The sequence below is a fragment of the Salmo trutta genome, chromosome 20, assembly GCF_901001165.1.
Source record: "Salmo trutta chromosome 20, fSalTru1.1, whole genome shotgun sequence".
Taxonomy (NCBI): domain Eukaryota; kingdom Metazoa; phylum Chordata; class Actinopteri; order Salmoniformes; family Salmonidae; genus Salmo; species Salmo trutta.
In genome coordinates, this window is record NC_042976.1 from 16,985,768 (window position 1) to 17,003,378 (window position 17,611).

Here is a 17,611-nt window from a genome sequence, read left to right on the forward strand (position 1 = left end):
GGCCTGATGCGTGGGGCTGGCTTTGGAGGCGCCAGACTATAGACACACACCTCAAGGCTAGTGCGAGGAGCAGGAACAGGACGTACTGGACTGGGCAGGCACACTAAAGGCCTGGAGCGTGGGGCTGGCTTTGGAGGCGCCAGACTGTGGACATGCAACTAAGGGCTAGTGCGAGGAGCAGGAACAGGATACACTGGGCCATGAACCCTCACCGGCGGTCTGATGCTTGCTACTTGCATCACCGGTCCTGGCTCTATGCTGGCTCTAACATGACCTCTGTGAGGAGATTTCACCAAGCGCAACGGACTGTAGCTGCGCACTGGCGATACCGTGCGTATCTCCGCATAACATGGTGCTTGCTTGATCCGTCGCTCCCCATAATAAGCATGGAGAGTTGGCTCAGGGCTAACCCTTGGCCCAGCCAAACTACCCGTGTGCCCCCCAATTTTTTTTGGGGGGGGGCTGCCTTTCAGGCTTCCTTGCAAGCTGTGTTCCCTCATACCTTCGTCGTTGGTCCTTTTCTCCTGCTGCCTCCGCTCTTCTGAGTGCCTCCACCTGTTCCCATGGGAGGCGATCCCTTCCGGCAGGGATCTCTTCCCAAGTGTAGGATCCCTTGCCATCCAGGATGTCTTCCCATGTCCAGTCCTCTTTACCCTGCTGCTCCTTCCTCCGCTGCTTGGTCCTTCGTTAGTGGGTGGTTCTGTAACATGTGTCGTTGTAAGTAGACCAAAATGAAGCGGGTAAATTTATCATCTTCTTTTATTTGAAGGAAAAACAACAAAACACTTACACAAAACAAACGATGAAAAACAGTCCCGTAAGGTGCTCAGACTATACAAGGAACAACCACCCACAAACACAAGAGAAAATCAACCCACTTAAATATGGCCTCCAATTAGAGGCAACGACAACCAGCTTCCTCAAATTGGAGGTCGTTCCAAAACCCCAACATAGAAATAGAAAAACCAGATAAACACATAGAAATAGAAAATATAGAACATACCCCGAAACACACAAAACAAACACCCCCTGCTACGCCCTGACCAAACTACAATAACAAACAACCCCTTTTTCTGGTCAGGACGTGACAGCCTACGGAAAGTATTCCGACCCGTTGACTTTTTCCATATTTTGTCAGGTTACAGCCTTGTTCTAAAATGGATAAAATAAAATATAACCCTCAGCAATCTGTTCACAATACCCCATAATGACAAAGTGAAAACAGGTTCTTAGAAATGTTTGCTGATAAAAAATAATAATACAGAAATACCTTATATACGTAAGTATTCAGATTCTTTGCTATGAGACTCGAAATTGTGCTCAGGTGCATCCTGTTTCCATTGTTCATCCTTGAAAATTTTCTTCAACTTGATTGGAGTCCACCTGTTGTAAATTAAATTGATTGTACACAATTTCTAAAGGCGCACACAGTTGGCAGTGCATGCCAGAGAAAAAAAACAAGCCATGAGGTTGAAGAAATTGTCTGTGGAGCTTCGAGACAGGATTGTGTTGAGGCACAGATCTGGGGAAGGGTAGCACAAAATGTCTGCAGCATTAAAGGTCCCCAAGAACACAGTGGCCTCCATCATTCTTAAATGGAAGAAGTTTGGAACAACCAAGACTCTTCCTAGAGCTGGCCACCCGGCCAAACTGAGCAATCAGAAGAGAAGGGCCTTGGTCAGGGAGGTGACCAAGAACCCAATGATCACTCTGACAGAACTCTAGTTCCTCTGTAATGATGGGAGAAACTTCCAGAAGGACAACCATCTCTGCAGCACTCCACCAATCAGTCCTTTATAGTAGAGTGACCAGACAGAAGCCACTCTTCCCACTCCTCAGTAAAAGGCACATGACAGCACACTTGGAGTTTGCCAAAAGGAACCTAAAGGACTCTCAGACCATGAGAAACAAGATTCTCTGGTCCTGATGAACTCAAGAGTGAACTCTTTGACCTGAATGCAAAGTGTCACGTCTGGAGGAAACCCGGCACCATCCCTACGGTAAAGCATGGTGGTGGCAGCATCATGCTGTGGAAATGTTTTTCAGCAGCAGGGACTGGGAGACTTGTCAGGATTGAGGCAAAGATGAACGGAGCAAAGTATAGAGAGATCCTTGATGAAAACCTGCTTCAGAACGCTCAGGACCTCAGACTGGGGTGAAGGTTCACCTTACAACAGCACACTGACCATAAACACACAGCCAAGACAACGCAGGAGTGGCTTCCGGACAAGTCTCTGAATGTCCTTGAATGGCGTAGCCAGAGCCTGGGCTTGAACCCTATCAAACATCTCTGGAGAGACCTGAAAATAGCTGTACAGCGACACTCCCCGTCCAACCTGACAGAGCTTGAGAGGATCAAGCTTGTAGCATCATACCCAAGAAGACTCGAGGCTGTAATCGCTGCTGAAGGTGCTTCAACAAAGTACTGAGTAAAGGATCTGAATACTTATGCAAAGGGCATATCTCAGTTAAATTTTTTTAAATAAATTACCAAAAATATCTAAAAACCTGTCTTTGCTTTGTCATTATGGAGTATTGTGTGTAGATTAATGAAGAAAGAAAACTTTTTCATACATTTTAGAATAAGACTCTAACCCTATTGTTTTTACCACGGCTAAGGGCTGTATCCAGGCACTTCGTGTTGCGTCGTGCATAAGAACAGTCCTTAGCTGGGGTATATTGGCAATATACTACACCTCCTTGTGCCTTATTGCTTAATTATCCAACTACCTTTTTTTTTGCAAAGCTGAGATGCTGAAAGAATGTTTTTGGCATGCTATAAACATCTATATTGGGTCGCTAATATTAGTAAAGGCCCAGTGTACTACTTTGTGGAAAAACATATATTTTAAAATATATATATTTTGCATTCATATTTGGGGGGGGTTCTGAATTTCCAGGGGGTGCTGCAGCACCCTCAGCATCCCTACTTCCCAAGGCTATGCAGGTACAGTGAAATGACAGTGAAAGCACACATTGTTACAGGCCAGAATTCATTTGTTGCCAAATCTCAGACAGGATTAAACTGTTGCAATCACTGCAGATAGTAATTTTCTGCATTGTGCTTCCAGAAGAGTATTTTATTTGCAGAGCAGAAGATTATGGATGTATGTTTAGAAACTAGCAGTCCCCATTCAGTATTTGTACTGAAGAGACACATTTGATTTGCACATGTATTTTTCTTCTTTCCTCATGCCATTTCCCCCAGTAAAACCCATCCCTGATCCCTGCCCCCAGGATGTTGGCCACACATAATGTATTTACAACCTGATTGGTGACGCCACCAATAAAGCTCAATTGTGGCACGCACCAAACATCCCCAGAGACAAGTACTGTCCCCCCTCCACTGCTTTTCTGTGGCCTCCTTCCCTCCCTCCCTTGCTCCCTCCATTCCTCCATCTCTCTGGTCCGCATGGCCAAGCAGAGAACATCAGCGACTGGCTAGAGTGGATATTAGCCAATTTTCCCCACTGAGCTCTTTAAAATTGGATTAGACATATTTATTGATTTATTTAGAAATGCTGTTCAATTTGCTCACACGTATCTACACTTAAAAATAAAGGCGTAAATTGAACCAAATAAGGTTATTGAGAGTGATCACATAAGGGAACCATTTTGGGGTCTCAGAAGAACCACAATGAGATGGTTCTTTGAAGCGTGCCACCCGTGGCGCACCCTATCAACAGCAGGTGCATTTCAAGAGCGGCAAATTTGAAACCAAATAAATGTCAAAATTCAAATTTCTCAAACATACAACTAACTTACAGCCTTTGAAAGATAAACATCTTCTTAATCTAACCACGTTTATCGATTTCAAAAAGGTTTTACGGGGAAAGCATAAAGTTAGGTTATGTTAGGAGAGTACATTGACAATAGCTGTGTGTAGTGTATTGTCGATTCAAAGACAGGCGTCACCAAAACCATAAAATCAGCTAAAATTATGCACTAACCTTTTACAATCTCCATCAGATGACACTCCTAGGACATTATGTTAGACAATGCATTCATTTTTAGTTCTATCAAGTTCATATTTATATCTAAAAACAGCGTTTTACTATGGCGTTGATGTTCAGGAAATCGTTTCTCTCCAATACCGGCAGTCAAGTCATGACAACAAAATAATTAATTAATATTAGAAAACATTGGTAAAATATTATATTGTCATTCAAAGAATTATAGATTTACATCTCTTGAACGCAATGGACTTGCCAGATTTAAAATTAACCTTACTGGGAAATCACACTTTGCAATAATCTGAGCACTGCGCCAGAAAAATACGCATTGCGATACAGACTAACCGCCATGTTGGAGAGATCTAAAATCGAAAATACTATGTAAATAATCCATTACCTTTGATTCTCTTCATCAGATGTCACTTCCAAAGAATCCCAGGTCCATAACGAATGTAGTTTTGTTCAAAAAAGCTCATCATTTATGTCCAAAAACCTCCGTGTTGTAGCACATGATCTTAGCCAGACGGACTTCACTTCACTTCAAGAACGGAAAAAATATATTTTCGTTCGTTCAAACATGTCAAACGTTGTATCGCATAAATCATTAGGGCCTTTTTTAACCAGAACATGAATAAAATTCAAGGCGGACCATTGGGTTCTCTTTTAAAACGTTTCGGAATGAGAGTACCCACCATCAAATCGCACGCCAGGTGTCTAATGGGCCATCGCCGTTCCAACGCTCTTCTTCAGTCAGATCTCACTGTAGAAGACTCAAAACACTTTGTAAAGGCTGGGGACATCTTGTGGAAGCAATAGGAAGTGCCAAAACATTCCTCACCCCCTTTGTTTTTCAATGGTATAGGCTTAAAGTCAATTCAACACATCAGGTATCCACTTCCTGTCAGAATCTGTCTCAGGGTTTTGCCTGCCAAATGAGTTCTGTTATACTCACAGACACCATTCAAACAGTTTTTGAAACTTTAGGGTGTTTTCTATCCATATATAATAAGTATATGCATATTGTAGTTACTGGGTAGGATTAGTAACCAGATTAAATCGGGTAAATTTTTTTATCCAGCCGTGAAAATACTGCCCCCTATACCCTAACAGGTTAAAGCTGGGTCATAAAATTTAGAGAGAACTTTCTCTTCCTTGCCCTGCAGTATTGGAAGACTGAAACTCCTTTGTTACAGAGAGTGTGGCCCGCCTAAAAACTCTAACATTAACAGATTGGACATTGGAACATTACTTCTGAAAACCAAATGTTTTGAATGGTTGGTGGGGATCTAAAGAATAATCATGTCATATTGTTTATTATTTTGGGATATCATTAAGAATGTTATAACTAAATAACTGTATTTCTGAGTGTGTACACATTCTAGTTGTCAGGTTTTCATCTAAATGTTGTATAAAATATATGATTAAATATGAGATTATTTTTGGGAAGACAGCAATGTGATTTTAGCCTTCTAAAGGAGATAATTGTTTTCCATATAAACTTGTGCCAAGTCAGTAACCACGCCCAAGTGAGCACAGACATTGTGTTGGTGTGATGGACTGCCCCCTTTTTACCCAAGTATAAAAGCCTTCGTAACAAAATGTACAATAGACCAGCCAACGTACAGCGCGAGCTGAACGTGACAAATGGCGTAAACTCTACAGGCCAGAAAATGTGAGACAAAAGTCCATACATTTGAAATTGTGAAACTTTGAAACTCTCAATCTTTATACAAGAAGAAGAAACTCACTAGACTGTAGCATTTACCAGTCTGCAGCTGGCATGTAAATTAGTCTACAACATTTGACCAAAGACACGAGGGGGAATCCCTCTCAGACAACCATTCGTACATCTGAAGTATCTGTTCGGATAACCACTCCGCTACCAGAGAAACTACAAAGGACGTTGTGACCTCTGGTGGAGTAATCAGTCTTACATCCCTTGACAACTTCACCATAGGACCCATCGAGTTCAACAGAGACAGACGACGATCAAGGACTGCTACGCATAAATATATATTGCATTTCTAATCTGAATGAGAGGTGGTTAGAGTGCTAAGTATTCGTATTTCCGTCAGCGTGCCTTTCAAATGTAACAATGATAGTTGGCTCCCTTTGTCTCTCCCTTTCCCTCTCTTTCCATCCCTCCATCTTTTATAACCAAACGGTCATGCTTTTGTTTGTCCACTAGGGACCTGTTTTCATTGTTTTATGTTAGTAATCAATAACCTATATTTGGGGGCGCGTTTATGTATTCTGTGATATTATTTATTTAGTTAGTAAATAAATAGTTAACCTGTTGTGGAAAGGGGGCAGTATTTACACGGCCGGATAAAAAACGTTCCCGATTTAATCTGGTTACTACTCTTGCCCAGAAACTAGAATATGTATATAATTAGTAGATTTGGATAGAAAACACTCTAAAGTTTCTAAAACTGTTTGAATGGTGTCTGTGAGTATAACAGAACTCATATGGCAGGCAATAACCTGAGAAGATTCAAGGCAGGAAGTGGCCTGTCTGACAATTTGTAGTCCTTCTGTTGCATCTCTATCAAAATTACAGCATCTGTGCTGTTACGTGACACTTTCTAAGGCTTCCATTGGCTCTCTAAAGCCTTTAGAAAGCGTATTGACGCGTCTCCTGTCTCTGGGCAAAGTATAGCAGCAGAGTTTGTAAGTGGACTGCCTGGGGACAGTGCGCTTTCACGAGACCTCACATTTTTTTTCCTTTCACTCTTGAAATGAATACAACGTTGCCCGGTTGGAATATTATCGCTATTTTACGAGAAAAATAGCATAAAAATTGATTTTAAACAGCGTTTGACATGCTTCTAAGTACGGTAATGGAATATTTTTTTTAAAATTGTCACGAAATGTGCTAGCGCGTTACACTTTGGATAGTGACCTGAACCAACGAACAAAACTGAGGTATTTGGATATAACTATGGATTATTTGGAACCAAAACAACATTTGGTGTTGAAGTAGAAGTCCTAGGAGTGCATTCTGGCGAAGAACAGCAAAGGTAATCCAATTTCTCTAATAGTAATTCTGAGTTAAGGCTGCCCCAACGTTGGCGGGTCTTGATGGCCGAGCTATGTACTCAGAATACTGCAAAATGTGCTTTCGCCGAAAAGCTATTTTAAAATCGGATATAGCGATTGCATAAAGGAGTTCTGTATCTATAAATCTTAAAATAATTGTTATGTATTTTGTCAACGTTTATCATGAGTAATTTAGTAAATTCACTGGAAGTTTTCGGTGGGTTTGCTAGTTCTGAACATCACATGCTAATGTAAAAAGCTGTTTTTTGATATAAATATGAACTTGATTGAACAAAAAATGCATGTATTGTATAACATAATGTCCTAGGAGTGTCATCTGATGAAGATCATCAAAGGTTAGTGCTGCATTTATCTGTGGTTTGGGTTTTTGTGACATATATGCTTACTTTGAAAATGGCTGTGTGACTATTTTTGGCTGGGTACTCTCCTGACACTGTCCGATTTCAAAAAGGCTTTACAACGAAAGCAAAACATTAGATTATGTCAGCAGAGTACCCAGCCAGAAATAATCAGACACCCATTTTTCAAGCTAGCCTATAATGTCACAAAAACCCAGAAGACAGCAAAATGCAGCACTAACCTTTGATGATCTTCATCAGATGACACACCTAGGACATTATGTCATACAATACATGCATGTTTTGTTCAATCAAGTTCATATTTATATCAAAAACCAGCTTTTTACATTAGCATGTGACGTTCAGAACTAGCATACCCCCCGCAAACTTCCGGCGAATTTACTAACAATTTACTAAATTACTCACGATAAACGTTCACAAAAAGCATAACAATTATTTTAAGAATTATAGATACAGAACTCCTCTATGCACTCGATATGTCCGATTTTAAAATAGCTTTTTGGTGAAAGCACATTTTGCAATATTCTAAGTAGATAGCCTGGCATCACAGGGCTAGCTATTTAGACACCCAGCAAGTTTAGCCTTCACCAAACTCCGATTTATTATTAGAAAAGTTTGATTACCTTTGGTGTTCTTCGTCAGAATGCACTCCCAGGACTTCTACTTCAATAACAAATGTTCGTTTGGTCCCAAATAATCCATAGTTATATCCAAACAGCGGCGTTTTGTTCGTGCATTCAAGACACTATCCGAAAGGGTAAAGAAGGGTGACGAGCGCGACGCATTTCGTGACAAAAAAATTCTAAATATTCCATTACCGTACTTCGAAGCATGTCAACCGCTGTTTAAAATCAAGTTTTATTCCATTTTTCTCGTAAAAAAACTATAATATTCCGACCGGGAATAATAATAATAATATTCCGACCGGTAAAAAGACAAAAGAAAATAAAGCATGGGGTGGACTCGTGCACGCGCCTAAGCCCATTGTCCTCTGATCGGCCACTTGCCAAAAGCGCAAATGTGTTTCAGCCTGGGGCTGGAATGACATCATTCAGCTTTTTCCCGCCTTCTGAGAGCCTATGGGAGCCTTAGGAAGTGTCACGTTACAGCAAAGATCCTCAGTCTTCAATAAACAGAGGCAAGAAGCTCAAGGAATGGTCAGACAGGGTACTTCCTGTAAGGAATCTTCTCAGGTTTTTGCCTGCCATATGAGTTCTGTTATACTCACAGACACCATTCAAACAGTTTTAGAAACTTTAGGGTGTTTTCTATCCAAAGCCAATAATTATATGCATTTTCTAGTTTCTGGGCAGTAGTAATAACCAGATTAAATCGGGTACGTTTTTTATCCGGCCGTGTAAATACTGCCCCCTACCCCCAACAGGTTAACGAGAGTCTTGTCTTTAAAATGGTTTAAAATAGTCATATGTTTGAGAAATTGAAGTAATAGTATTTCTAAGGTATTTGAATATCACGCCACGGGATTCCACTGGCTGTTGAGTAGGTGGGACAATTTCGTCCCACATACCCTAGAGAGGTTAAACATTTGTGGCAATTTAGCTAGCTAGCTTGCACTTGCTAGCTAATGTGTCTTATTTAGCTAGCTTGCTGTTGCTAGCTAATTTGTCCTGGGATATAAACATTGAGTTGTTATTTTACCTGAAATGCACAAGGTCCTCTACTCCGACAATTAATCCACACATAAAACGGTCAACTGAATTGTTTCTAGTCATCTCTCCTTCCAGGCCTTTTCTTCTTTGAACTTATATGGTGATTGGCATCTAAACTTTCATAGTATTACCACGACGACCGACAGCTCAGTTCGTCTTTCAATCACCCACGTGGGTATAACCAAGGAAATGATGGCACGTGGGTATCTGCTTCTATAAACCACTGAGGAGATGGGAGAGGCAGGACTTACAGCGCGATCTGCGTCACAAATAGAACTGACTTCTATTTTAGCCCTTGGCAACGCAGACGCTCGTTGGCGCGTGCGAGCAGTGTGGGTACAATAATTGAATAATATAGATTTCTACATTTATTTTGTAGTCAGGGTATAAGCCTCGTCCAGCTAGAGGGGTGGGATATGGCAGAAACCAAAGAACACTGTTCCACCCTCTATTAGGAAGAACAGAAGAAGATTCAGCACAAGTCAAAACTCCGGGGCTTGGAGGAAGAAGGTACGGTCAAAGAAAAAACCCATCCTGTCCCTATACAACAACTAAGGGGACTCTGTGACCAACCCTGAGGACATCCTGGGGGTGGCCCATGAGCTCTACGGTAGGCTGTATGACATCAAGCCTGCCAACGAAGCTCTCACGGCCACCTTCCTAGATGGGCTAGATAGAGTCACCAAGGATGGCGAAAGTGAGAACTCCAACCTAAGCGCCGTGGAGCTCAACCAGGCTGCGCACTCCCTGAACAAACACAAAGCACGAGGACTGGATGGAATCCCAGGAGAGTTCTATCAGACCTCCTGGGATCTCCTCTGATGATGTGGTGGAGGTTTTCAGAGCAGTATACAGGGTAAAGAGACTGGGTGGGTCCATGTGACAGAGTACGGTCTCTTTCATCCCCAAGAAAGGGAACTCAAGGATCTCCAGAACCTGTGCCTCATTAACCTACTCTCCATAGACTACAGAATCATGACCAAGGCCACCGCCACACCGGCGGTCACAAGTCATGATAGCAGTCAAATTCTACGTGATTGTTTAGTCAAAGTAATTAGGCTTCTCCAAGCTCTGATGCTGCTGCTGATGGTCATTAGTAGCTTACCAAACGTGCTAACTGCCTTGTACTCAGCACTCTATTGCCCTTCTAATCCCTCTGACATCAATGCAAATGTAATCGAAAATCTAATCAAACACTTCATCACAGCCCATGAGCTCATGTTGCGCAACATTTCTATAGGTTATGCAAATGCGTCAGAAAACGCAATTGTGATGGCCTCTTAAAAAGATGGCCTTTTAAAAAGAGAAGGATCTCATCAGCTTTCTATAGGCTAGGCCTACTATATTTATTTCTCAACTTTCCTAATATTAAGCACATTGCTTCTCTTTACTAAAGGTGTATAGCCTACCTGGTTGGCATGAAAATGAACCGAGGGAAAAGCGTCCTTCATTTGCTATTTAAGTGACATTTTTTCCACTGCCCCTTTTTTGAGACAGGTGCATAATATTGGTCAATTCTAAATAAATAAAAATATTACACGTATATGTAAAGACAAGATTATATTAAGAACAGTGTGATGGGTGACAATATTAGCCTATCACTTGTGAATTATATTTTATCACTTGTGAATGATGCCCTGCTTATTAAGGCAAGAAACCACTCATGCTTTTTTTTTGCAACTTTTTCAAATCATAGTCACACACCTCATGTAGCCCATAGGTCTATATGTTTTGATAAGGTTTGTATCACAATTAAAGTGGCCAAATAACTTCTTAAAATTAAGTACATGAATCCACTTTACAATGGGTGTAGAGCCTAATTGGCATACTGTACATACACAGCGTGTGAGTTTGAAGTTTGGGGAAGGTCATTTTCACCATAAAAATGCACCTTTATAATAAAAGCATTAGATGCATAATCGCATTCTGGGTCACTTTTGAGAATGGTGTTTTCCTGCTAATGGGACATTCGCGCTTATAGCCTACTGCCGTGTGCGCATTGCATGTTTGGAATACTTATTTATTGCATAGAATAGGTCTACTTTTTACTATGGGGGAAAGTAGATTGACGTTCGTTAGGCCTACTCATCTTGTTGGCTGATGAAAAGTAAATGTGGACAGTTCTTCCAATATCTTCAATATGCACCTCATAATTCAATAAGGACACACGCAGTTGCATCCCGGATGTGTCCGTCTTCACTTCTAGCCTGTGAGAAAGACCCAATCACCTGAAGGAGAACCACGAGTGTGAGGTGCTTCTGCATGCAGCCTTGGAGAAGGGAATTATAATTCTTATATTAAGTCCAAGGGCACAATGGCCACTGGCCGCAAAGGGCATGGATTTTTTAGGGGCATTACAGCCACACAAATGGGATGCAGCTGGGAAATTCGAGGCATTATCAAGTGCTTGTCAAATTGTGAATGAGACAATGATGAAGTGTGTACAGCCTGTGTAAAAAACAAAGCGGAGCTCATGATTTTCATGCAACTTTTTTCAAATCATCATTAGTCACATCATGTAGCCTTAGAATGTATTACATATCAATTCAAATAGCCCAACATTTGTTTTACAACTAAAGTTACATAAATAACTCTAAATTAAGCATATATGAGAACCTGTTTCTTTGTTAACTGCTCAACACAGAATAGCCGCATGTGCACGCTCACTCAAATCATTCAAAGAAAATATCCTTTCTATTTTACTCAGCTATGTTCAGTTGTATTTTCATACTATAAAATAATATAAAAAATTGTCACGAAATTCTAAGCAAATCTTGAGTGTTGAACTAGTGTAGCCCACAGCCATATGGCATAGCCAGATAGGGGCCTAACATAAGGACAACTCAGAGTAGGCTATTCTGTTCTTCTGAAATATAATACATTTTCTTCATATCATATTTCTTTAGACCTGTCTAAAATAAGGGATTTATTGTGATGGTGTAGGCTATATTACATGGATTTCTTATATTACATCGATTTTTAAAATGTAGATGTTCCAAAGGTCTGTATCAGTGGCTTGTAGGCTATGCGTAGAAGCCAGGAGATGCTAAATGGGTTTAAGTTAATGAACAGTCAATTACACTGAGACCAGCAGTTATTTGCTTGACAATCACTGGCTGACACACAGCCCTACCAAGGCCGTCATGAAATGGTTCCAGACCCACCTTCCCTCAGTAATAGCCCCAGACCAGACCTGCAGCATCTGCGGTAGTTCCATCAAGTTCCATCCTGATGAGAGATCTCATCCTGCACTCCCAGGAGTGGATGACCTCTTTGGGCTTTCTCAGCCTAGACCAGGAGAAGGCTTCCTGCAGAGGATGTTAACCAAGATTAACTTCCTCCAACACCTCATCCACTGGATGGAATGCTGTGACCAGAACATCTCAAGCAGAGTTCTGGTAAACAACACCCTCACAGACCCATTCCCCATCAGATCTGGCATACGCCAAGATTGCCCCAGATCCCGGTTTCCAGCATCAGACCACCAGACGAGGTGCGGAGGAGGGAACAAACACCAGACGACAAAGGAGTCCCATAATTGACCTACGGGTCTAGGACTCCCCAGCGTGGTGGCTTGCTCCTTAGATTGTCCTTCCTCCCCTCTGCAGACCCATCTTCAGACCCAGCACCAATCCAGATCTAGATTTCCAGGACCAGACCACCAGACCAGACGAGACGCGGAGGAGGGATCAAAGATCACACCTTCACCCAGAGTGAGCATGCCACAGGGAAGTACCAACATTGACCTCTGGATCTAGGGCTCTCTTGTGTGTCTGCTAGCTCCTTAGGTTGTTTTTCCTCCCCAAAATATATCCCGATCCAGTTCCAGTTGCCGGCCTCCAGTTCCTGTTTTTCCCACACGCCCAGCACCAGACTCAGCACCTACCCCTGGTTTTCCAGCCCTGTTACCAACACGATTTCCAACCCGGCCCCAACACCAACCCAGGTTTTCCCGGTCCCGGTCCCAGCCCCAACACCAGCACCAACCCTGGACATAGCATCGACCAACCACAACTGCCACCTCCGTCCAGCAACTGCTAGCTCAGACCACATCCCTTCCACTCCCCCAACACAAAGACACAAACATACCGTCAACCACCCCACCAGGCCCACCATAACTGAATTATTCACTGAATAATTGACATTCTGATTTTTTTTTAATTGAAATAAATCTTGTCTGTCATCACAGCACAGAAAGGGAATTGTACAGGCTACTATTATGTCAGTGCTTGATTATGGAGATGTTTTATATATGCATGGATCAGCATCAGCACTGAAGAAATTGGATGCGCTTTGTTACTGGTGCAAACTTTTGCACACATCATTGCCTTTTGTGCACTTCGGGTGACTGTGACTCCCTGACTTTTAGAAGGGCCAGACACTGGTTGATATTTGTTTATAAAGCCGTTTTATAGAAACTTCCGAATTATCTAAACTCAAAAATCCAGTGGTCAAACAGTATTTATCAGACAGATGTCACAGGACATGCTAGTGCTAGAGATACCCCGGATTCACTCTGAGTTAGGCAAAACAGAATTTGAATATCATGCTCCACACTCATGGATTGAATTGCAGAGAGAACTCCAGTTAGACGTTTTGGTGCCTGTAAGACATTATAAACTGTGATTGCTTTTTGTAGTGTGTGTTTTTCTTACAGAAACCTATAGAAGGTATTTATGCATCTTCAAAACAGTTGTTATAGTTTAAAAAGTTTAAATGGTGTCAAAAAGCTGTATACAAGCAACCTATTACAGACTGGTCTGCACAATAGCAAATACCGATAGATGTCCAGTCATGCCAAGAGTGTTCAAAGCTATCATCAAGGCAAGGAGTGGCTACTTTGAACAATCTTAAATATAAAATATATTTTGATTTGTTTTAATATTTTTTGGTTACCACATGATTCCATATGTGTTATTTCATAGATCTGATGTCTTCGCTATTATTCAACAATGTAGAAAATAGTCAAAATAAAGAAAAAACATTGAATGAGTAGGTGTCCAAGCTTTTGAGTGGTACTGTAATGAAGTGTTAAGCCAATGTCAAAGCAGCACAGCAGTGGCACTATGCATTGCCTTGTGCAACCTGCTTTAATATTGTTGCTTGGAATAGTTTCAGTCTTTTATGATGCATCATTCCATGTTGTATATTTCATCTCTCTCAGTGGTGGTGAAATAAATGCCACCATTTTCATGCATTAAAAACAAGACCATTTCATGCACAGATTGCCAATCTCTCATTTCAAGAGTTATAAGCCCCCAGTTTAACCTGTGTCTTTGTGAGTTTGTCATACAAGTTAATACACGGCATTAAATCAAATCAAATTGTATTTTTCACATGCGCCGAATACAACAGGTGTAGACCTTGCAGTGAAATGCTTACTTACAAGCCTTAACTAACAATGCAGTTTTAAGAAAATACCTAAAAAAAAGTAGGAGCTAAGAATAACAAATAATTAGATAGCAGCAGTAAATAACAATAGCGGGGTTATATCAAATAAAATAAAATTTTATTGGTAACATACACACGGTTAGCAGATGTTAATGCGAGTGTAGCGAAATGCCTGTGCTTTTAGTTCAGACAGAGCAGTAATATCTCACAAGTAATCGAACAAATTCACAACGACTACCTTATACACACAAATGTACAGGGATGGATAAGAATATGTACATATAAAAATATGGATGTGCGATGGCCGTGCAGCATAGGCAAGATGAAGTAGATGGTATAGAATACAGTATCTACATATAAAGATGAGTAATGTAGGATATGTAGACATTATTAAAGTGGTGTTATTTAAAGTGCCTAGTGATACCTTTATTAAATCCATTATTACATTTATTAAAGTGGCAAGAGATTGGAGTCTGTATGTTGGCAGCAGCCTCTCTGTGTTTGTGATGGCTGTTTAACAATCTGAGGGCCTTGAGATAGAAGCTGATTTTCAGCCTCTCGGTCCCAGCTTTGATGCACCTGTACTGACCTCGCCTTCTGGACGATAGCGGGGTGAACAAGGAAGTGGCTCGAGTGGTTGTTGTCCTTGATGATCTTTTTGGCCTTCATGTGACATCAGGTGCTATAGTTGTCCTGGAAGGCAGGTAGTTTGCCCCCGGTGATCCGTTGTGCAGACCGTACTACCCTCTGGAGAGCCTTGCGGTTGTGGGCAGAGCAGTTGCCGTACCAGGCGGTGATACAGCCCAACAGGATGCTCTTGATTGTGCATCTGTAAAAGTTTGTGTGTTTTAGATGACAAGCCAAATTCCTTCAGCCTCCTGAGGCTGAAGAGGTGCTGTTGCGCATTCTTCACCACGCTGTCTAGGTGGATGGACCATTTCAGTTTGTCCGTGATGAGGACCTTAAAACTTTCCACCTTCTCCACTACTGTCCCGTCAATGTGGATAGGGGGATGCTCCCTCTGCTGTTTCCTGAAGTCCACGATCATCTCCTTTGGTTTGTTGACATTGAGTGAGAGGTTATTTTCCTGATACCACACTCCGAGGGCCCTCACCTCCTTCCTGTAGCCTGTCTCGTCGTTCTTGGTAATCAAGCCTACCACTGTAGTGTCGTCTGCAAACTGAGGGACCACGCTGTCATGGGTGAACAGGGAGTACAGGAGAGGGCTGAGAACGCACCCTTGTGGGGCCCCAGTGTTGAGGAACAGCAGGGTGGAGATGTTGTTTCCTACTCTCACCACCTGGGAGTGGCCCATCAGAAAGTCCAGGACCCAGTTGCACAGGGCGGGGTCGAGACACAGGGTCTCGAACTTATCTTCTTACGGGCAGGTGGGACGGTAGCGTCCCACCTGGCCAACATCCGGTGAAATTGCAGAGTGCGAAATTCAAATTACAGAAATATAAATATTTAACATTCATGAAAATACAAGTATTACACATCAAAATAAAGCTTAACTTCTTGAATCCAGCCACTCTGTCAGATTTCAAAAAGGCTTTACGGCGAAAGCACACCATGCGATTATCTGAGGACAACGCCCCGGATACAAAAGCATGAAAAACCTTTTTCAACCAGGCAGGTGCGCCACGAAAGTCAGAAATAGCGATATAATAAATGCCTTACCTTTGAAGATCTTCTTCTGTTGGCACTCCAAAAGGTCTCAGTTACATCACAAATGGTCCTTTTGTTCGATAAAGTCCTTCTTTATATCCATAAAAACTCAGTTTAGCTGGCGCGCTTCATTCAATAATCCACCGGTTTCCCTCCTTCAAAATGCATACAAAATTAATCCCAAACGTTACCAATAAACTTATCCAAACAAGTCAAACAACATTTATAATCAAACCTCAGGTACCCTAATACATAAATAAACGATACAATTTAAGACGGAGAATAGTATGTTCGTTACCAGAGATAAATAACAAAGAACGCGCATTCATCCACGTGCATGGAAACACTTCAGTCAAAATGGGAGCCACTTAGAAAAACTCCAACTTCTAGCTCATTTTTCCAAAAACCAGCCTGAAACTCTTTCTAACGACTGTTGACATCTAGTGGAAGCCATTGGAACTGCAATCTGGGAGGACTTCGACTCATAATAAACATGAAAGCCATTGGAAACAGTGGTAGGCTGAATTTTGTTGGGGGTGATGGTTTGTCCTCTGGGTTTCACCTGCCATATTAGTTCTGTTATACTCACAGACATCATTTTAACTGTTTTAGAAATTTTAGAGTGTTTTCTTTCCAAATCTACCAATTACATGCATTTCCTAGCTTCTGGGCCTGAGTAACAGGCAGTGGGCACGCTTTCATCTGGACGTGAAAATACTGCCCCCAACCCAAGAGAGGTTAATGACGAGTTTGGAAGATACTATGGTGTAAAATGCTGAGCTGTTGTCAGTGAACAGCATTCTTACATAGGTATTCCTCTTGTCCAGATGGGATAGGGCAGTGTGCAGTGTGATGGCGATTGCGTCATCTGTGGACCTATTGGGGTGGTAAGCAAATTGGAGTGGGTCTAGGGTATCAGGTAGGGTGGAGGTGATATGATCCTTGACTAGTCTCTCAAATCACTTCATGATGACCAAAGTGAGTGCTACTGGGCGATAGTCATTTAGTTCAGTCACCTTAGCTTTCTTGGGAACAGGAACAGTGGTGGCCATCTTGAAGCATGTGGGCACAGCAGACTGGGATATGGATTGACTGAAAATGTCCATAAACACACCAGCCTGCGAATCTGCAAATGCTCTGAGGACGCGGCTACCTTTACATTTAAGTAATTTAGCAGACGCTCTTATCCAGAGCGACTTACAAATTGGTGCATTCACCTTATGATAGCCAGTGGAACAACCACTTTACAATAGCGCATCTAAATCTTTTAAGGGGGGGGTTAGAAGGATTACTTTATCCTATCCTAGGTATTCCTTAAGGAGGTGGGGTTTCAGGTATCTCCGGAAGTTGGTGATTGACTCCGCTGTCCTGGCGTCGTGAGGGAGCTTGTTCCACCATATGGGTGCCAGAGCAGCGAACAGTTTTGACTGGGCTGAGCGGGAACTGTGCTTAGGCAGAGGTAGGGGGGCCAGCAGGCCAGAGGTGGATGAATGCAGTGCCCTCGTCTGGG